Raw genomic sequence first — 23,703 nt, forward strand, 5'->3', positions numbered from 1 at the left:
GTGTATCTTTTGGCCAAAAGGTTTATTTTCCTTTGTGATGCTCATTGAAGGCATTGCTTTTATAATGACCCATTTAGTCCCAGTCACTTGGAAATGAGTTAAATACTGCCTCCTTCACACAATCTAAATTGGTTTAACATCTTTCAATGCAAGTTATTTGTGTAATTCCCTGCACATGCTAATGTGTACACCTCAATCTGACTACATAGACATTAGGTCCAAACAAATGATTTCAGGGGCCCAGGAGTGAATTACTGTATTGATCTATTAAATAGACTTAAAATGCTTGTTTGGATTTGGAAGTCACTTGCAATCAGCCACATTTTAGCGAAAGGTTTAGTCTGGGAATGACTTAGTAGTAGGATGCAAAGCCATTGCCTAAGTACCTATAGGCATCAGTATTCCAAGAAGTTTCCCTGAAGGTTTTGGTGACTAGCAGGCTTTGCTATGAGACTTGATGTCAGTTTTCTCCATTAAAATAGTTCTTGAAATCAGATTATGGTCATGGGGGAGAATTTTCCCATGAAAATCTCTTCACAGTTACATTCTACATTCATTAGGGAGGAGATTAACACAGGGGAAAGGAAGCTTGCTGGAATCTGAAGCCAAATGGACTTCCATTCAAATACCAATTCTTCCACCGTCTAGTGAAACATTAAAAATGTTATTTGGCTTTCTAAACCTCTGATTTCTCATTTAAAAATTGGGAATGGTAAAATAATACTCAAATGATTGTTGTGGGGATTAAATGAAATAACATATGTAGTGTATCTTGGCACATGGTAGACACTCAATAAAATTTTTATTTCTTTCTTCCCTTCCCTAGTCTTGTTAAGAAGACTATTCTACTACATAAATCAATGAAGATGTGTTGGAAAATGTAGATGAACATCTGGGATAAATTTAATATGTATTTTAAAGAGATAGGAAATCAAGGTACAGTTTATGTTTAATTATTAATAAATTACCACAAATGTCATTAAATCGAGAGTTCCATATAAGTTTAAGATACTATGGCTACTGCTAATATAATCTACTTAGTGATTCATCACATCCCTTAATAGCTTCCTCTTCACCAATAAAACCCTTTAAACTTTTTTTCCAACGTATCTTTCTATATCCTCAAATATTATTTGGGGCACCTCAATCTTGCCTGTTTGTGGCAATAGTATGTAAATGTATCATTATAAAAAGTCATCTCATATGTTCTGGAGGCCTTTTTTCCCCCCTCTTATTTACAATCAATAGGTCAATAATATTAATTAAGTTCTTAGAGCAAGCAAAGTGGGTGTGTGTGTGTGTGTGTGTGTGTTGTTTTGTGGGTGCACGGGAGTGTTGATCAAAAAGTGGAAGAAGGAAGCATTATGCCATTTAATTGGATCCTGTCTCCAAAGCTTCCATCATCCTCCAGGCTGATTTTTGAGGTCCTTGAAGCTTTATTATTTGTTTTGTGTTGCTGTATATCTTTCTTTGTTGCTTAAGTAAAAGACAGTGGATTCTTTGGACTTACAATGTGGGTGTGGTATGGGGGGTGCAGTAGGAGTGTCCCAGCCTTACACTACCAGATGGATTTCTTGCTAGTCTGGGCCAAGACCGTAGGAAGCCAGTTTGATTAAGGTCCTATAGGATAAACTGCTGTGTGGATTGTGGTCTTTAGTACATGAGCTATAAAAAAGCTGGTGGTGTCAAGGATTTCTAGATTGTGTTTCAAGCTAAGTTATGATTCAGTAAAGAGAATCCATCCTTTTTTCACTCTCTGATTTGTTTTCCCACCCAAAAAAGTTTTTTTTGCTGCCTTAGCATTTAAGTTGCATGTTATATTTTAAGAGGTTTTCTAACTTTTTTTCCTTAAATAACTCTGTGAGACAGATCAAAATCAACCCTGGCTGAAGAAAAATAGTTCTTAGAGGCAGATGTTTACTTTAACTTGTTTCTATCTAGAAATAAGCTCTGATCCCATTAAAAGAAGTGTCACAGCAGTATTAATTTGGTTATTTTTACATAAATTTGCATTAATATCCAAGATCCTACTCCAGGTATGCAAAATAAAGTAGCATTAATTAATTAGTGCTACCTCTGTCAACTACATTCAAGCCCAAGATTCAAAGCGTGAAAGTGGCTGAAACACACAACAAGTATATAAACCAATTAGTGCTAATTCATGCTTAGAGGAGATGCATAAAGCAAGTTTTCATACACGCACACACAAAGGAGGATGTCACAAATAGATACCTTCATGTTTGTAGGTGGAAACATGACCACTCCCTTTCCACTCCTCCCTGCCCCCCCCCATTCCAAAGAAACGTGCCGCAAATAACAGCAAACACACACAGGCTGGAGGGACAGAAAGCCTTTGTCAAGAACTTAATAAAGCTTAGATATACAGTTTTTCAAATTGTATTATTATTTTAGTTTTTAAATATGCCCCACTCTCAAAAACTCAGTGCAGAATTAAATGAGGTGGGGGTAGGGAGATGAATTGCTCTCCATTGGTATATTGTGGGGGTGTGGGGGGTGGTTTTGAGAGGGATGCAGAGGGAAGGGAAGGACAGGGAGGGAAAGAGGGAGTAGCGAGGAATTCTAAGCAGTAAGGAAGACAGAAATCCTCCAACGGCTGTCTATATACTTTGATTCACTAGAGCAGACAGTATTAATGGGGAGAGATTAGAGAATAAGAAGAGGACAAAACTTTGGGGAAAACTGTAATTTATGAAAACAAGGAAGAAAAAGTGCCCGTGAAGGAGATTAGAAGCAAGTTTTCCTTTTCCTGAATATCCTCCACCTTCTTAATTTTCATAGTAACGACACAGCACATAACTCAGAGTGTGGTTATCCCCATCCTGGACCATCGTTAACATCTTTTCTCTGAGCTCTGGACTTTGGAGAAAAATTGGAAGCAACCTAACTTTCACCAATGGGAGAATTAAGAAAGAGCTTGTATTAAATTCACATATGAACATTATACAGCAGGTAAATTGAGTGAACTAGACCTACATTTATTAACAAGGAAAAAACCTCAAAAACGTAAGGGTGAATGGGGGAAAATGTGCAAAATGATATATCCAGTATGACACCATGCATATAAAGTTTAAAAACTAAAAAAAAAATTAGTTATCGTCATGGAAACATACATAGGAATGGGAATGATAAGCAGGAATTTCGGAATAGAAGTTACGTTCAGAAAGAGAGTAGAGGGAATGGGATTGGGTAGAGTTGATACACGGCTACAGCTCTGTCTACAATATCATATTACTCCCTTTCTTTTCTGTAAGAATAGAACTTCCACCTGAGTTTAAAAGGGCAACTTGGCTGCCTAGCTAGAGATTATATTTTCTGGTCTTTCTTGCACCCATTGTATGCTCATATGACTAAGTTCTTGGTAGCATGATTAGAAGTGATGCGTGTGACTTTCCAGTCATTCCCTTAGAGGAAATTGCTGTCTCTGCATCTTCTTCCCCTTTTGTAAGTGCTGGAATATGGGCATAATACTGGTAATCTAGTCTCAACCCTGAGAACATGGATGGTACACCAGGGCAGGGGTCCTTGGGCCAATGGCCTCATCTGATGCATATAATAGTAATTCATTAATGTTCATTCTTAGGTCTCATTTTGTTGTGTGAATACACCATGGTTTATCCTGTTGATGGACATTGAGATCATTTCCTATTTGGGGCTATTAAGAATATCCTTATGTAAGTCTCCTTCCTCAAAGATTAGAGTTTCTCTGTGGTATGTTCTGTCTTTAGTCTGTTTGGGCTACTATAACAAAAATACTGTAATCTGGGTGGCTAATAGACAAATATTTATTTCTCACAGCAGGCTGGGAAGTCCAAGATCAAGGTGACAGCAGAGTCAGTGTCCGATGAGGACCCAGCTTCAAGATGGCCACGTTTCCTTTGTGTCCTCACATGGCAGAAGGGGCAAGCGAGCTTTTGCTAGTTGCTTTTTAAGGGCATTAATCACTGAAGGATCCAGACTCATGACCCAAATCACCTCCCAAAGGCCCTGCCTCCTAATATCATCACCTTGGGAATTAGTTTTCAACATATGAATTTGGGGGAGACACAAACATTCAGACCATGGCATATATATTTAGGAATGGAACTGATGAATAATAGGATATGTCTATGTTCAATTTTCCTTAGTACCATCAGAATAAACTTTTTTCTAAGTGGCTGTAACAATTTAAATCATCACCAGCAGTGTGTTAGAGATTCTCACCTTGTTTTTGATTAAATTTTAATTTTTTAATTTATCATCATTTTAATTTTCACAATATCAATTATTCACTTTTTTACTGTGATCTTAATTTACATTTTTCTGATTACCAATGAGGATAGGGATTTTTTTTTTTTTTTTTAAGACTTTATTTACTTGACAGAGCACACAGGAGCAAGAGCAGGGGGAGGGGCAGAGAAAGAGGGAGAAGCAGACTCCCTGCTGAGCAGGAAACCCCAACAGGGGGCTCAATCCACCCTCCCCGCCCAGATCCTGACCAGGAGCCCCGAGCCCCAAAGGCAGACACTTAACCCACTTAACCAACTGAGCCACCCAGGCACCTCCCCAAGGATAAGCATCTTTGCTTATGCTTGGGGCTATTTGCCTTTGCGGTGAAATGCCCATCCATATTTCTGCTAATTTTTCTATTGTGTTGTCTTTTGCTTATTGGTTCTACATATAAATCCTTTGTTAAAAATATGTGTAGCAAAAGTCTCCTGTTCTGTGATTTGTCTTTCTTTTTTTTAAAGATTTTATTTACTTATTTATTTGAGAGAGAGAGAGAGAGAGCATGTGGGGAAGAGCAGAGGCGGAGGGAGAGGAAGAGAGAAAGAATCTCCAGCAGACTCCATGCTGAGCACGGAGCCCAACTAGGAACTGGATCTCAGGACTCTGAGATCAAGACCTCACCGGGAACCGAGTCAGCCACTTAACCGACTGAGCCACCCAGGCACCCCTCTGTGATTTTTCCTTTTAACTCCTTATATCTTTTGATGAATTCAAGTTTTTAGATTCAATGTAGCAATATACCAATCTTTTACTATATGGTGTGCCACTTTTATTATCATTTAAGAAATCCCTGCACTCTGAGGTTGTAAAGATATTCTATATTTTATTCTATAATTTCCATAGTTTTACCTTTCATATTTGCCTTAAATCTACAATTAGTAACTGATTTTTGGATATGATATGGGTTAAGAATCAAATCTAATTAATTTCTGTGTAGATAACCAATTGTCCTAGACCCACTGATTTAATAACGATTATTTCCCGCCCCCCCCCCCCCCCCCCGCTTCCCCGGCCACTGATCTCTAATTCCTGCTCCAGGTTATTTGTGTGGGATTATTATTTCTGGAAGTTTTCTTTTCCATTATTCTACTTATCTAACCCCATGCAAATGCCACATGTTCCTATTATAACTTTAATAGAAGTGTTGGTGTCAGGATATATCTCCTTCTCCTCCTCTTCTAATGGAAGATTATTTTGAAAAGTCTTGTTTCTTTGCTATTCTATCTTACCTTCAGAATCGGATTGTCATCTTGTTCCATTGTATTTGTAGATCCCATTGTTCTTATAGATTAATCTGGGGGATAATTTTGGTTCCTGTTCTTAATTTATTTTTAAGTTTAGGTAAACACGCTTCTTTTGTATAACTTTATCATAAGCCTGACTTTTATACGTTTTTGTTTTACAGAGGTTATAATCTCGATTCAAAATTAAACAGAGCAAGTAAAGAGGTAATAGGTAAAGAATGGTTTAAAAAAAGAAAGGAGAAGAGTTTTGGTTGTTGCTTAAAGGAGAAATTACACATTCAGGAAAAAAAAAAATACCTTAGATGGAAACAATGGAAGTGCAAATCCTAAAGGAAAAACATGAGGAGCAAAGCATGTGCTTGATCTTGAAGAGCGAGGTAAGGAAGTAGAGGCCATGCTGGCTACCAGCTGGCCCAGAGTGGTGTAAGATGGCTCAGCTGCATTCTGGAGCACTCCCTGAGGGAGAGAGCAGAGGATCCTGAGGTAAATACTGAGGGTGGGAAAGAATGAGTTCATTATGTAAATAATAGTTGCAAGCCAGATGTTCATAGCTTGGGCATACCTTACTTGCCTAAGGCAGTTGTACAATGCATTTTGAGCAAGTTTTCATATCCTCAGGGGCCTTGCTATCAAATTCCAAAATTACTCCCTCTCCTCAGACAGCTTTTCTCACAACTGCTGAAAAAAGAAACTGTTAGGAGGGCTTCACATTGAGGAAATGCTGGTAAAGTGTGTTGCATGCAAACAGGAACATAGTGGGAATTGAGCAATTCAGATAATTATTGTCATGAATGTTGGACTGTGTAAAAAAAAAAGAAAAGATCTTGCTTTTCCGTGTTTGTATACTGAAGTACATAAAATGAAAAAAAAGAATGCCATGAACCTAATTTTTTGAAAAACCAAATAGGCTTTTAGCTGCTCAGATCCCATAAAAATCAAAAGGACAAATGTGACTTAAACTCGCTTTACTGAAGCGAATTTTCACAACCTGGCATTTAAAGTGAGCTTTGGGGCTCTCAAATAATCTCACAGGCATGTAAAATCTGATACTATATCTGCATGTAAGTATTCTGCTCTGGGATTTGGAATCCCAATTGGCAACCTGGGAAAACCATATTACTTACACTTGCTCAAATAGTCTCTAATTAGTTCTTCTGACCCTCTTGTATGCTAATCAATGGCCCATTACAGAACATTAAAGCTGAATTCTTTCCATTAAAAATGATTTCCTTGCTAGTGAACATGATCTAGGTTTAATGTACGATGTTGGTTAACATTAGATTGTTCTAATGTACAGTGAATGCTTTCCAGTATGAAGTGATTGTAACACTAATCAGGCTTTCTGGTTCAGTCAGTTAGCTGAGAGGGGGACGAGTCTTCCCACAGGGGTCTAAATATTGCTTATATTCTTAGTTTGTTTTTGGTCTATTACTTTTTGATCTAAAGAGCTGAAAGCTCTAATGTGAAATTGTATAATGAGCCTTGGAAAATTATGAGCCTAAAGAGACTTTTATATCACCTCATCAGGTCAATTTTTAAGTTTTATTTGGTTAGTGGTACAAACAGGCTGATGCCATAAGAACTTCTGGGATTCTGGCACGTTCCTCAGACCTTCCAAGGCCCCCTTGGCACCCAGTGCAGTGTCCCACATAGTAAGACTACATGGTAGATTAATATCATTAGATGATTCTGAGGGACTGGTCATTAATATTTCTGAAATGCTTATCTAATCAATCAATATACAAATATTTATTGGGCATCTATATGTGCCCAGAACTGTGCATGACAAGCCCTAAGGAAAATTTAAAAAATGCATTAATAAGGCTCCGTGAAACAATACCATAGGGATTAAATTATATTTTATTATTTTAGATACTTATAATTATCTTAGATTAGGAGTATCCCCAAAAAACTGGGCCATAGGCTTACTAACTACATGTGAATCAGAATGTTCACTAGGAGGTCAGGGAAGATTTTAATACAACAAGCACATTTTTTTTTTCCTGAGTTGATATGGTTGATATGGGAATTGTACTCACTAAACTAATATTTATTGAGCACCTGGCATGTGCCTAGCACCCTGCTAGGTTCTAGGCACATAGACAGAAAGTTATGACTGCCTTTCAGAAGAGCATGGTCACATGGAAAAGAGGGAGACATATAAACAAATATTCTGGTTAAATGGACTAAGCATCACCATAGCTGTTTTAGACAGACTGACCCCATATCCCTGCTGAGCTGGGCTTTGCTCATCCAGATGGAGAGGAAAGAAGTCTATGACTGGACAGGGATAGCAGATGAAGCCAAAGGAATTGGTCAAGGATGTTGAATAAATAGGAAAGTACAGGGAATAGGAAGTAGATGCAGGAAAGAGGAGGTACTTGTTGAGTGGTATGAGGTCTGGTGGAGCCTTGGGGACTTAGCACTCAGCATTGCAAGGGCTTCCTACCTGCTCTTCTTATTTTCAGCCTGAGCTCATGATTATCAAGGGCATTTTTTCTCAGAATATTGCCCATTTATACCCTCCTCTCCAAGGTTGCCCGATTTTTTAAGAAAATAAACCCAGCCTCCTCATTTTGGCTTTTGAGATCTTCTACAGTTTGACAGCAACATGCAATTTTGGCTCACAAAAATGGCATTTTTATATGTTTCAACCACTTAACTTTGTCTCTCTCTACTCCATAAATAGGCTCAACTTTAGTCAAGTTTGACTTCTTTATTGTATCTGTGTCTTTTTCAAAAATTCTGCTCATTACTAACAGCCCTTTATTGGACCTGACAGCCCTTTACTGGAGCTAACAGCTCCTCTATCATGTTCTTCCTGGTCCTCCTTCATCCCTGTCCACAGGGAGATTCTTCCTCACTTGAACCCACACTGTAACTTATTTCTCTCTATCGTGTCTTCTGTTTTATATTATTGTTATTTATGTACATGTATGCTTTTAATCTGTTTGATTATAAGAGAATCTTGTTGTACTCAACTTCTGGTCTTTTTTCTCCCTCTGCTTATGAAGCCAATGTCCATCTTGTCAGTTCAGATGAAAGAATGAATACTAGAGATCATATCACCCCAGGCACAGCTGGATCAATCAAGGAACCTATAGGAATGCAACTCCACTAGCTTACAAGGTGTTAATCAGCACCACCCTAAAGACAGAGTCACCAGATGTACCTAATGAAATCTCTAATGTAAAGAATAAACATATTTTTCAGATTCCAAGTCTCCTGAGATGGAAAAGACCTCCAGGGCACCAGAAGAAGTGGCACCAGAGCATCTACTAATATGACCTTATGGGCCCCCAATCAGTGGGTTCCACCTTCTCAGAAGATCTCTGCCCCAAATTTTGCCCTTAAAAACTCTCACTTCCAAGTCATCAGAGAGTTGGGGACTTTTGAGCATTAGCTCCCCATTCTCCTGGGTGGTGCCACACCAATAAATAGCCTATCTTCTTCACTGCAAAAGCTCAGTGTCAGTTTTTATTGGTTTGCTGAGCATTGAGTAGAGGAACTCTTGTTTGGAGCGGTTACATGTACAGCAATCTGCATAATGTAAGACCATAAATACCAGTTACAAAAGATAAAACTGAGTGCTGGATGGAGTTGATAGGGAGAGCCTTGAAAATCCCAGACAGAAGATAGGAGAGATGGGGAGATGTTCAGTTGTCATCTTCTGGAAGACTGATGGAAGAATCCCTCTTGCTCTCACTTTCTTCGTCTCTCATTCTCTCTGTCAGGTGTGTCTCCGTGTGTGTGTGTGTGTGTGTGTGTGTGTGTGTGTGTTTGAGGGTCTTCTAAATATTTAAATTAAGATTAGGAAGTCTCTCCTAAAAGCATTAATAGTTGCAACTATGCAAAACCATTATAACCTTATTTATTGTGTAATGAGATTGACAGCCTCATTTAAACATTGTGAATAATGCAAAATGCCTTTGTTGGGGATTCTACTATACAGTTTTCCAACAGTTTCAATTAATGAATACAAATTATTTTCAATGCCAGTGATTTCCGAGAATGATTTGACCCTAAAGATTTTTTTTGTTCCCCACTTGCATAATAAAAATTTTGTAAAGAAACATTTTATATACATATATATCTTAAGGAAATTATTTAGGAGCGCAGCAGAATATTTATGGATACAGACAGAAAATCTGAATTCAGTTCTTGTGTGATGAAAGATATGTATGAAAAAAGTAAAAGGAAACATGAGGAGGAAATAGAACAGCACATACATTCAAATAAACAGTGCTAATCTGTATCTGCTAACACATTTCCAGAGATAGCTAGCTTACTACTCATGGTGCTCTTTTCATACCTGTAGGAGATAAGCATTTTTTCAGATGTGGAAACAGGCCTATAAAGATCACGTAATATGTTCTCATTTTCTTTCTTGCTTGCTCTAGCTTTTGCTCTCTCTTTCCTCATTTAAAGAAAAACTCCGTATGAATGAAGAACTCACTAATCCATACTCATCCTCTATACTCTTGCTCTATTCTATTTGCTGGCCAACCTTTTAACCCCAGGGTCTACTCTAAAGTAGCGAATTGTTCAGAGGCAGACACTTATTTAAGTTAGGCAAAATTTCTTTTGTTTTAATCCCTTCTCTTTCTCTGCTTATTCTACCTAGCAGCTCTAAAATATAGTTACTGATCTTCATTGAATCTAGGCTTTATATCTATATTATTATTCCTGTTTTACTGATAAGTAAAATGAGGCCCAGAAAATTTATGAGACTTCCCCAAAGTCACTGGGATTCTGGGATTACAGGTTGAATTGTATCTCCCTACTCCCTGCCCCTCCACCCCTGCCTTCATTCATATCCTGAAGTCTGAATTCCTAGTACTTAAGCATGTGACCTTATTTGGAAATAGGGTTGTTGCAGATGTAATTAATTAAATTGAGATGAGATCATACTGGAGTAGGATGGGCCCCTAATCTAATACGACTGGAGTCCTTATAAAAGAGGGAAAACTGGGAACAGATGCACATCCAGGTTAATCACTGTGTGAAGATGAAGACAAAGATTGGGGTGATGCCTCTATTAGCCAAGGAATTCCAAAGATGGACAGCAAACCACTAAAAACAATGGGCGGGAGAGGCATAACACATATTCTTCCTCATAGTTCTGAAAAGGAACCAACCCTGCCAACACCTTGATTTTGGACTTCAAGCTTCTAGAGCTATGAGACAATAAGTTTCTGTTGTTTAGCTGCAGAGTAGATTAGAAAAAAAAGATTAGAGAAAGGAGATAGATTAGGAAAATTTCCTAAGTAGGCTTCTAGGCATGTAGAGTTTTAATATTTTAGGAAAACCTATAGGGGACTGACATGTTTTAGTAAAAACAGTTCTGATCAAAAGAGGCCATAGGAGGCTTCTCATGGTTTTTGTGGTAGACCCAGGTTATGCATCAGCCCAGGTCCACCTAGGTCCATCTGTCCTCAAACCCAGCTTCTACTATTTGCCTCTGTCCCTGGCCTGAGCAGCCCCAGCAATGTCACTAAGCAGGCTCGTGAGCCTCTGTGACAGCTACAATCAATCATTTCATCTCCTAACACCACCAATTGACTCAGCCTCCTCTGGAGCAAGGTCAGCCCCTGGCACAACCTTCACAGCTGCATGACACACAAATCTCTTTTAAAGCTGTCTGTGGCTTTAACAGTGTGTTTTAACTTGGTATGGAGGTACCTAAGCCTATCATGGTCTTTTAGCAGAGGATGTAAATACAAGGTGGATTAGTTGTGCTATACTGTGACTTTCATCCAGCATTGTCCTTGATACTCCAGTACTTCTCTAATGGGCCTATAAATAGAGTGACCATGGTGGCAGCAATGGAGTCTTAAGATGAGTTCAACAACAGGGTCTTCCACTTACTAAGGCAATCTAGCAACCAACACTGCGGAATGTACAATTCGGCAGCAGCTATGACTGGCACCCCTTGTAAACCACCATGTTTTGGGGGCCAGCCACATGATCACAGGTCAATTACATTGAACGCCTTCCATCTTGGAGAAGACAGTAACTCATCCTTACCAGAACTGATAATAGATTGAAGCATATGAATTTGTCAATATATGACCATTTTTGTGTGACATAAATGACAGTTTTATGTGGTTCAACAAAATGCATTATTCTGGATGTGGCTGTGGCAGACAGAATGATGCTCCTCCCTCCCCAAACACATCTATGTCCTAATTCCTGAAACCTATGAGTATGTTAGCTTACATGGTAAATGGGAATTAGAGTTGCAGATGGAATTAAAATTTCTCATTAGCTGACCTTAAGATAGAGAGATTATCCTGGATTTTCTAGATGAGCCCAATGTTAACTGGGTCCTTAGATGTGGAAAGGAGAACCAGAAAGATGGCAATGTGAGAAGGACTCAGCTCAACATTGATGGCTTGGAAAATAGAAGAAGGGGACCATGAGCCAAGGGTTGTGGGCAGCCTCTAGAAAGTGGAAAAGGCAAGGAAACAGATTCCTCCCTAAAGCCTCCAGAAAGGAATGCACCTTGCCAACACCTTGATCTTAGACCAGTGAAATCCATGTTGGACTTCTGATCTTCAAAACTGTAAGATAGTAATTTGTGTTGTAGATCACTAAATGTGGTGATTCATTATAGCTGCAATAGGAAACTAAAATAGTGGGATTATTTTTCTTCCCCGCAGTACCCATACCAGCATTACGTTCCAGTCCTTTACCAAAAGGCTTATCCATTGACACAATATCCCACACAATATTGCCTTGGGCTAAGAGATCTATTTTTTTTTTATTTTTTTTTTTTTGTAAGGGAGGTAAAATATTTGGCTCACTCCCCAGGTATTCATGTGTGTTCCTCGTAATTTACGAGTAGGAAACTTGATAAAATACGGAATAGCCTGTTGAAGGCTTATTTAGGACAATAGCTTAGGGGCAATTTTTGAGGGGGAAGGCCAGTATATTTGTTATACCTGCAACAAGTAGGTGGAGCCATGTCCCTGATAGCAAAAATATTTAGGATGAAGAATGAAAGGATAGGAATAGGATTTGTTTATTTTTATGACACTTTCATTCTCCCACTTACCTCTTATCCTAGAAAATTTAGGTTCTGTGAGGTTAGAACTGAAAGCTATAAATACTGCTTGGCCCCTATGTGGTTTCTGTGCAGTAGACCATGTCAAAAAAAGAATTACTCTATAGGCCGGGGTGATTGACCCTAACTACTCTTAGGATCCAGAGCTTCTACTACACATGAGAGCAGGAAGGAACATATGTAGAACTGAGGGGATTTATTGAGCCTTTTCTTGGTGCTTGTGTGTCCTACAATTGTGAACGGGCAATTGTAGCAATCACAACCTGACAAAGATAAGGAAATTAGAGCTCAGACCCTTCTAGAAGGAAGGTCACCCACTCAGTAAGAAATACAGACCAGCTCAAGTTCTGGTCAAGGATGAAAAAAATTGAAATGGATAGGAGAAGAGAGATATGATACATGTCAGTATGGCTATAGGATCAGCCAAAGCAGCTGGGAATGTAGCTTGGGTTGTTAACCTCTTCCAGTTGTTTTAGGAGATGGCAACTGGCACAATCTTGGATGACTGGATTTGTATGTCCCCTCTGGGGGGAGAAGTGAGGGCACCTTGTTTACATATAAGATCATATATTATTAGAGGGTGAAAGCAGAACTGAGCTGCACTGAATGAGCTTTATCAGACTCAGTCAGTTGTGTCCCCACATCAGCTTGCCTCATCACCCCAACCTCAGGGAGTTGCCTTACTTTCTGTCCAGGTGGGTCCAAGCAACAGCTCACACCATACCCTGCTGCAGTCTTAGTCACCTTATTTCCTAATACCACCAATTGCTTACAACTTCTCCAGGAGATGAGGGCTGAGCTTCTACACAAATGTCATGCCACCCATTGCGATGGGGGGAGCCACAGCAGCTGTAGTGTTAGGTCCTACTGAGTGGATACCTAGAGGCTCCAATTTCTCCAGTGGCTGTCCTGAGGGATCCAGTAACCAAGATGGAAGTATGGGAAAGTTAAAGTCCAAGAGATGGACTTTGGCCAGTGAGAGATGGAAGATTATCTGCTCGCCTTTCCTTCCTTTCCCATAGATCTTTCCTAGCAATGCTTTCATACTGCCTCGTGGAACTGAAAAATTCCCTGGATTTCTTTGAGAAGCTGCGCCAGTTCCATAACAGATCATCTTGTATTTGCTTTTCTTTTTTTCTTGGCCTCCTCTTCTTGCTCCTTATCCTTCCCCTCAATAAAATGTTTGCATTTATGCTCTGCCTTAAACTCTGATTTTTAGAAAACCTGGGCTAAGATATTGCACTTGAGACATGTTGAAGACTTGGACTACATGAGTCACAATGCAGATGGCAAAGAAGGGTAGATGCATGAGATAATTAGGGAGATTAAATTCTTGCATTTGCTATTGCATTGGATTGGACTTGGAGAGCTGAGTGAAGGTAAGGGAGGCGATCATGAAAACTCTGAAGTTTATATCAGTGGCAATGACTGTAATGATGCATTAACTGAGGTTTCAAATATTAGACGTTTGGAGAGAAGGTAATGAGCAGAATTTTGAATTCATTCTGCTTGATATAGCTGTGGGACAGCCAAGTGTTGAAGTCTAGGAGGAAGTTGGAAATGTGTTCATGGAGCTAAGGCAGTGGCTTTGGTAAATGAAAGGTTGAGGTCAGCTCACTACAGTGTAAATTTTTTATACACATAGATTTTTTACGGCCACATTTCTGGCAGACACGTCGGTGTGTTTCAGCAGTGAATATAACACCTTTTGGAAAATAAATCATCCAACAGCATTTATTTGAATGTCCCATGCCCTAAAACATTTTAACACTCCTGTCATTTATTTCTTCCAAATCATCTATCATTTATCCTTTCCTGGCTAAGACCACATTTATCCACAGGGCTGGCTATGATGCGCTATCAGAGGACCCAGTAAGGCTGCCCTGTCTCAGGAAACATCTCTCCACTGCCTTGCTCAAGCTTGATATTCACAATTAGTGATTTTACTATTGAAATGAAAGATGTAATTCATCAAAACTCTGTAGGTCATTAGTGGGTTTGGAGAGACTGAGAGTAATAGATTCTTCCTGAGGGAAGATTTTTATTGTAAAGAGAGGTATGTGTGTGTGTATGTGTGTTTGGGGGGGGGAGAAAAGAGGGTGGGGAAAGAAAGAGAGAGAGAGGAATATCATGAATGGTGTAAAATAGTGGTTCTATTTAGTGCTTCTATTTAATGGTTAAGACCTCCGGCTGCCTGGGTTCAGTTCTAGCTGTGTTGCCCCTGGTTCCATCACATTGGAAAAGTTGTTTTCCTGAGATTCAGTCTTGCTGCATCTATAAAATTAAGCATAATCACAGTAAATGCCTGTAGGGCTTCTGTGTGAATTAAATGAGAAAACAGATGAAAAGCACTTAGTGTATAGTAAGCTCTTAATAATTATTAATAATATTTTTGAAGTATGGATTGTGAAGCCAAGGACAAACATTACCTACTTTTTAATACTGTCTGGAAAAGGCCTCTTTGATCATGTATCATCACTTGTTAGTGGATTTAAATTTGGGACCCAATTTTTTCTCTTAATCCATTTACTGTATAATTTAAATAAATAAATTGATTCCAAGCACCCCTTACTCCCACCCCAGTCGAAGTCTCATCCACCTGCCTCGCTTCTTGGTTCGCTGAGAAAGCAGCTTCTCTTGTCGTGTTCACCCATCTACTTGGAAGTTGTACTGTCTGCTTTACCTACAAAATACATCTTAAAATTTTCACCTCTCATCATCTACACAGCCTTGACAATGGCAGTGACCTCCTGATGGACTCTGATTTTCATTTTTTGCCCCTACCATCTGTTCTCCTCTCAATACAGAGACCATATTGAGAATATGGTTTTGATTAGATCAAAATCCAAGTTCCTACACATGGCCTCTAAGCCCTTCCATTATAGATTCCTGCCACATCTCCCACCACATAATGCATCACAAACGTGTGTTCACAAGCAATATCCCTCCTCTGATAGCTACCACAACATCTTCTTCATTTTCTTCATAGCTCTTGTGCCACATCTTTTTGTAATTATCTTGTTTATTGTTTAATTTGTATAAACCTCTCTCTTCTTTAAGGGCTTCATGAGCCTAGATGCTTTATTCCTATCTTGTTTATCTTTGAATCTCTAATGTTAAAAGAGTCTGGCATAGAGAAGTTACACAACAAAGATCTGTTTCATAAATGGATGAATGAGTGAATGGACACAGGACAAATATTGCCCATCCACGTCTCTCTGACTAACAACATTGGAAAATGAAGTGAAAAAGAAGACCACCCACATGATAATAAATACAAAGTGTCTCTGTGCCTGTAGGTAGTTGAAAAGAAGTAGAAGTGAAGGTTTTAACAGCTGAGAAAGCAGAGCATAAGACTAGTGAACACATTGTTTTTGTTTGTTTACCAGGGATTATTCCAAGAAATTTAATCATATTAACTCAGCTGTCACTAGAACCTCCCAGAGTAGAAGCTGTTATTCACATCCTTACTTTATAGATGAGGAACAGTCACAAAGGAGTTGAGTAAGTTGATGCTCAAGATCACACAGTTAGCAAGTGTCAGGACAGGCTGTGAATCTAAGCAGTCGTTGTTCCAGAGCCCGTGCACATGCGCACCCTACTGTCGGACAGTCGGAAGTAGTCTAACAGGCTCATCAGTGTGACACTGACGTGATATGAAGAAAACAAGGACCATATCTCATAAATGTTTATGTACACACCAGCACTTAATCCATTGCCTTACCTGTGATCGTTGTGTATCAAACTGAATCAGATATTGAAGTCCCTGAGAATGTCATCAGGGCAGGTGAGGCAAGAAAGGCCCTAAGCTAGACCTTAAAAAATCAACAGATTAGTTGGGAAAATGTTCTAGAGGTTGGAAAAAAAAAAAGATGATTAAATAAAAATGGGGAGCATTGTGATAATAAATACAAATAATAGAATTTTTATGGAATCCAGAAAAAAAAAAGTAGGGTGAGAATAAATGTGTTTCCAGGGAAAGAATGACATTCAAAAGAAAGAGGGTAACTTTACTAGAGAACACAAATATGTGATTAAATTGGCAAACATAACCGTTCAGTGGAGAGGAATGACTCACTAGGCTGCATAGTTCGATGAAAATATCATCTCTTGAGGCCATGTGATTTTCATTTCTCTGATTCCGTATTTACCAAGTAAACTTTGAATTTAAATTCAGTTTCTCAATGTCTCCTAGCATGGATAAGAAACATAAAAACCGAAAACACAAACAACCTGTCTGCTTTAAAGCAAAAATTTTCCTGGGAAATTATTAGACTTTCTCTGGATTATCAATTCAAGCCATGCTGCTTGAGCCCTTTGGAAGGAACTCTTCCAGCTGTGATTGTGGTGTGAAGATGATTGGAACGTCCTCCCTGCTCTTGGCTTACCTATGAGGTTGTGAGTGTGCTTGCTTTTGGTGTAAATGTGGGCCTCATTGTCACCTGGGGGAGGTGACCACTAAAATCCTCCATCTGTAGCAGTGGAGGGTCAAATACTGGATCCACACGGCTTTGTAGTCATGTATCTCCACCTTAAATGCCCATTGTTCTGAAAGGAAGGAACTTCCCTTTCAGACAATTGGCTCCTTTGGCCACCTTCGACCTTGATCCTCCTTTTCTCTCCTGTGAACTAGTACTGATCTGGTGAACCAGCAGTGGACATTTCCCCAACTGAAGACTAAGCTGATGCCTGACCTTCCATGAGAGCGACATCCTGTAATATGGGTGTTCTGATCTCCTTTTTGGTTGTGGCCTTGAGAAAACTTAAGAGATAAACATTGTGTGATCTTGGCAATAACTTGGAAGATTTTTATTATTTATTTGCATCAAAAGGCCACAGAAGAATAAAGCATTTAAGCCTGTTTTAAGAGCACTCATTTTCAATAAAGAATTATGTAGCATGATCTCTCTCTCTTTCTCTTTTTATTCCCTCCCTCCCCCCAGCCCCACACGCTTCCTCCCAGCATATCATTACATAACCACACTTCCCACGTGGGGTGAGGACTGGAGAGGGGAGCATGGAGATAACATTACCTTGAAAGACTTAAATAAACTTGTTTACCACTGTGACCTTCGCCCTTTGTCCTAGTTCCCAGCTCCTAACATCTTATGACTTTTAGCATCACCCCATAAGCTTTGGTTGTGGGTCCCTCCCAGAGCTAATGTTAATAAGCGGACATAAAAATACTCACAGTTACATAGATCTTTTTTTAATAAATTTTTTATTCTGAACTAATTATAAACATACAGAGAAGTTGCAAAATTAGTACACAGTTCCCATATACCCCTCCACCCAGCCTCCTCTCATGTTAAGAGTTTACATTTTAAATTTTATTTTTTTATTTATCAGAGAGATAGAGAGAGAGAGCACAAGCAGGGGTGGTGGCAGGCAGAGGGAGAAGCAGGCTCCCCGCTGAGCAAGGAGCCCACTGTAGGACTCAATCCCAGGACCCTGGGATCATGACCTGAGCTGAAGGCAGATGCTTAACCGACTGAGCCACCCAGGTGTCCCTGTTCAGAGCTTACATAACCACAGTAACAATGATCAAAATGATGAAATTTACATTGGTACAAGACTTTTTACCAAACTAAAAACCTTATCCTAATTTCTTTTTTTTCATCAATCTTATATAATACACAGTGCTCCTTACATCACGTGCTCTCCTTAACACAATTACATAGACCTTAAATATGAACACATTCTAAGACAAAGGGAGTGGAGTTTACCCCAGGATGGGTGTTTAAGAGCTAGGATCTACAGGCCGGGTGGCTAGAACACTGCTTTACACTCTTGCATCTATGACCTTCACCCCCATGCCTACCTGTCAAGGCCTCACCTCCTCCTCCTCCGGCCTTGACTGAAATCATCGAGCTACATATGAGGCTTTTTTCCTTCCCACCCCTTTTCTCCTCTCTTCTATTACTTTTTCATAGTTAATGTCTATGTGGAACTAACTTACTGCACTGTTTTTCAATTCGTACTCCCCAAAGTCTCCTCTGGAGTCATAAAACCATGAATAAGAGGAATTAGCAAACAGAAAGCCTATGATTTTAGAGTATCTGGGGTAAATGGGAATATAATTAGGCTGGTGCTGGTTTACAATTAGGAGAGGGATTATATCTGCCTTTACTCACTATCTCTGAAGGTAACCTGGAGAAATATGACTAATTTGGGGGAGAATTATCACGTTCGCCCATAGCTCTAGGTCAGGCTCTCTCTCCCTGAGCTGTGGTAAACCTACAGGCCCCTTCTTACAGAGAAAGCACCAGCTAGCACCCCTGCTGCTTTATAAATGCTCTCTCCAACCTGAAGGGTTTGTGCTCACAGCACAGTGCCATTTTCATTTAGAAATGGGCTTCCAATTGTGTTGACACACCTCATTAGCTAAGCCCTACCTCTTAAGTCAGGGACTTTTGTACAGTTGTTAAGTACGGGAGGAAGAAAAAAATAACAAGGAAAGGGAGAAAAGCATCATTCTTCACCTAAATAAATAAGGGAGGACAATGTTCTTTATTCCAAGTCCCTTGCAACATGTAATTCTAAACTTTATTATTGTTGTTGCTATTGTTTTCCTCTATTTCACCTTTCTTCCTTCCCCCCCCGCCCCCCGGGGCAGGAAGTCACATTAGCTGTGGATGAGGAGGGTGAGGTTAGATCTGGGTTGTGCTTTTGAGAATTATAGAGAGATGGCTCAATATTGCTTTTCTCTCTATGGCTTCCACCGCTGTGCATTCTCTTCATTGTCAGGTGTGCCATTTGGAAGTACTCAGTAGAATTTATTTAAATGTTTTATTTTATCAGCCTCTGCTGAGGGCATATTTGGCACTTTATTTTACTTATTGGTTTATTCGATGAGTTGTTTCTCAGTTGTCTAAGGGAATATGTGTCCTGGTAACTACAGCAGGTGTTTAAACGTTTGGCAGGGCTTGTCACTTGGAAGAGAACCAACCCAGCTCGGGCCACATCCTGGGGTAGTAAATTTCGGCTCCACTGTAGGTTTCTCTTGTTCGTCGATGATTTACATGTCAGGAAGAGCATCTAGGAGGTTCTATTGAGTTAGATGACTCTGCCGTCCTCAGAAATATTTAATGAACCAATTCTCATGGTAAGACCAGGCTAGAGACAATTGCTCATTCCTTTTGCTCTTTTTCTTCCTGTTTCTTTCTAGGTGCTTTCTTGAGAAAGAGAATTGCATCATAAACCTGCGGTGTGTAATTAATATGTGATACTTGCCTTTTTCTGGACACTTTTGTGTATTTGATGATTAGCTTTTGCTAACAGCAGAAAGAGGAGGGAGAATGTCAAGTGAGAGAAGCTACTGCAAAGGCTTTATGTAACAAACCATATCGTCAAACATTACCAGAAAAAACACAGCTGCAGAATGGTGGCAACATGCAGGGCAGAAAAGCACCAATGGCCACCAGAGATAACAACATACATTTAATTTCCTTGAAGTTCTTTATTTACAGGTTATGGTTCTGCAAAGCATATTCTGGAACTCTCTTTGGGTAAATTGATAGTTTTTAGAGCCAGAACATTCTTCTTAGTAAACTCAGTGGCCCTCTTCCCAGGTTTCATGGAATTATTTTTGTTTTAGCTCTCATTTTATGTCCTTTTCATTTGACCTATTTTTAAGCTGTAATCTTGCTTCATTCTAATTATTGGCTGTCTTGAATGATTTTTCCAGAGATGTCAAAGGATGATTCTAGTTTTGAAATGCACCACTCCACCTAAAACAATCAGCAAGTAGCCCACTGCCTGAAACATGTATCCTATTCTATTCAAAAACATTTCCTACAGTTTGGGAACTGTGTTAAAGTCTTTACTCACTCATTTAAGACATGGAGATACCACAATCATTCTAGTCAGTCTCAAATTATGCTCTGGAAAAATTGCCCTAGTGTTCCCAAAGCTTGAATAACCGTAATAATCAACTTCTTGAAAATACAGATTCTTGCCTGGAATTAGACTGGTTTGGACCAGAATGTCCAGGGTGTATGGAGTTGAACCAGACCAAAGAAGGTCAGAACCAAGAGTCCAGAGACATACCAAAGCTTCTAGAACACAATGGTAACCAGATGATTGGTCTAGACTCGGGAAGACGAGAATGTGAATATGAAAAGAGAATTTAAAATTGGGAGATGATGCCAAGGAGAAAAAATAGCTGGCATATGAAGCAAGATGAGACGGAATCCCATGTGTCTCCCTAAGCAGAGACAGAGTAGGTAGTTACCACGGGGCCTGTCTCTATAGAGACATCTGGCAGAGATCCAAAGAAACAGCTCTTCAGACATTCAGTAGTAGATGTCAAGAGCCTCCATGCAGGGATGGGGCACAAACTAGGTGTAAGACCAGGTGATAAATATAGCTCAGGGATAGGAACCCAGCCCAACAGAAACTTGGTTGCACTCATCACAGTTGACATTGTGAAAGCAAACAACCTGATTTAACATGGCGATAAAACATCTCAAATATGAGCCCTTAAATTCCTTTTGCCTAAGGCCTGGGCTGGTTGTATTGTATGGGGTAAGTCTCAGCCCATAGGTGAGGACTGAGTGTACATTTTCCCAAGCGATACTCTGCTCCACAGGGCGAGAGCCAAGCACATCACTGCAAACTCCAGGGAGGTATGGGGAAAGAGTGGGTGAGAGACTGGGGCCATGATTTGCAGAAAGGCAGCCTTGGGAAACAGTAGAAGTCAGCAAGCATGGAAACTGTCCTTTGGTGACACATCAGTCTTTTTTCTTCCTACCCTCACCAGCTCTCTGTGCCTCTCACCCATTTTTCTTTCATCTGTTGACATATGCTCCCCAAATAATGTACTTGTGTGGAAGCGTATCTTCATTGCCCTGGGGAAGTATTATATACATTTATTAAGTGGGAACAGAGCTATATGTAATAAGCCCCCCCCTTTTAATGGAAAACATGACTTTTAAGGTAGAGACAGTAGTGAAGCCTGCAACCCCATCACTGAATTACTGTCGGAAGGAAGAATCCAGCCTCTGGCACCTCCGCGGGGCTGGGAGAACCGCTGGAGCCAAAACTGAGAAAACTTCATGTTTTGTAACCCACAGCAGTATTGATTATTCTCTGCTGCCTTCTGTGGGAACCAGAAATAATTGCAGCAAGAAGGCTGGCCAGGGGCATGTGGAAAAAGAGGTTTCCAAGTAGTTGAAGAAGCACCAGGGAAGGGAGTAGCTATCGACTGGGACCTCCAGGTCCCAGGCTGCCTATTGCAACCTGCCTTTTCCTCCATTTACCTTTGGCCAGTGTTGATGTGGAGTAATCGGGAACGTTTCTCCATTCCGTTATCAAGCAAACTCCAAAGGGAAGTCTTCCCAGACCACCTCCTGGTTGCTCTCATTTCTAAATTTTTAGCTGGTGACTAGAGTTACTACGAGGTGGGGACCTGGTACCCAACGACTTAAATAATGCATATTTATTTATATCTTTGAATAAGTTTTTTTTTTTTTTTTTTTTTTAAGGCACTTACTGTTCTAAGAACTGTCACAGTGAAGCTGAAGGGGGTGAGTTTGGGCTGGAAAGACAGTTTCTGTTTCGTGAGTTTAAATTAAATCCTTGGCATTATAAAACATTATAGATACATTACCATTGTCGATTGTGTACCGTTCGTGTGTTTTTGCTATTGCATTATTCAGAATTAAGTTAAAAATTCTTTTTATTGTGTCTTAATGTTTCTAGGATGTGGACAGATCAATATTTCTAGCCTGTGCACACACTCTACCTAAGGGCTGTGAGTCATATTTGCTTTGAAAGAAATAGCACTTAAGGACTGTCAGTCAAGTCAGTTGTAAGAAACATAGAACTCTTTAAGAATTACTCTGCCTCCTCCTCATATCTAAATATAGCTAACCAGTTGCAGTGCCTAAGAAAGATAGCTAAGCTGTATTTAAAAACGGGTGCAATTGCAATTAATCAATGCAAATAAATAATGCAAGGTCTTTTTACCTATATGTATCAAATATAGAATCTTTATTAAATTAACATTTATGTAACAGTATGAGCAAGGCATATTTGTAAGGAAGTGACCCAGTTTACTAAAGTCATTTGTATGTCAATATTATAGTATTTTGTTTTAATAGGTCCCTATGCCCTGGCTGGGAAAACACTGGGCAGTGTGTTCACACACTGGGCTGGGAATGCTAGTCTCCTTTTGGCCACTGCTTAACTGCATGACTTTTAAAAAATTACTGCCTTCATTTCTTCCTTCCCAAGGTCTGAATCTCCTTTCAGACTACAGGTTGAGGACAACTATTGAGAATTGACTGTATATTTTCAGATTTACTTGCTTGTCCCTATGAGAAGTTGGCATTAATATCGTACAGCTTGATAGAGAAGAAATCCTCTTTTAGCACTAAAACTGGCTTGCCTAATTCAGATCAGCTTACTGTTCCTGAGAGTAAATAAAAGCAAAATTGTCCCTTTGGTAGCTAAGAGACAAATAACGTAACAACTATTTATCCAGTGACTACTTACCTTAGGCCCCTCACTATGTTACTTGTGTGTATATTTAATCTTCTCCCTGAGTGAGCTTCCATTTACCTACCACATAATCTATATTTGCAAAGTGACATTTGGATTCTTCTGGCATATTACTGCCACGGGTGCCAATAAAGGAACCATACTGTGCCCTAATATCCCTGATTATATTTGTATCAGGGTCTGTAGAGGTTGTATCAGCAGACGGAACAATGGACTGTACCATTAAATTAGCACAATTTTGCAGCATTGCCTGGCAGACTCTCACACTTAATCCAAGAGGTTATTCAACCCTATCCAATATGATTACTCTATAAATATTTGCCCAAGCTCAGCACCAGCCGTTATATCACTAATCACACGCAGGTTTGTTAGAGCGAAGACCCCCAGCGTCAGCAATTTGAAAAACAAAGCTAATTAGTTTTGATTTAGGGATGGGAAGACTTACTAAGTTGAAAGTGAAGAGTTCGCATAGGATAGCGGCTATTTAGGACACATATGAAGGTGAAAGATTTACTTTTGTTTGCATAGGATTTTGAGAAGGAATGGAAAGACTGTTAGGCTAAGGATATGGCCATATGCGACAAGACCCAGTGATGATGGCAG

Source organism: Phoca vitulina, unplaced genomic scaffold, assembly GCF_004348235.1.
Source record: "Phoca vitulina isolate PV1807 unplaced genomic scaffold, GSC_HSeal_1.0 scaffold64, whole genome shotgun sequence".
Taxonomy (NCBI): domain Eukaryota; kingdom Metazoa; phylum Chordata; class Mammalia; order Carnivora; family Phocidae; genus Phoca; species Phoca vitulina.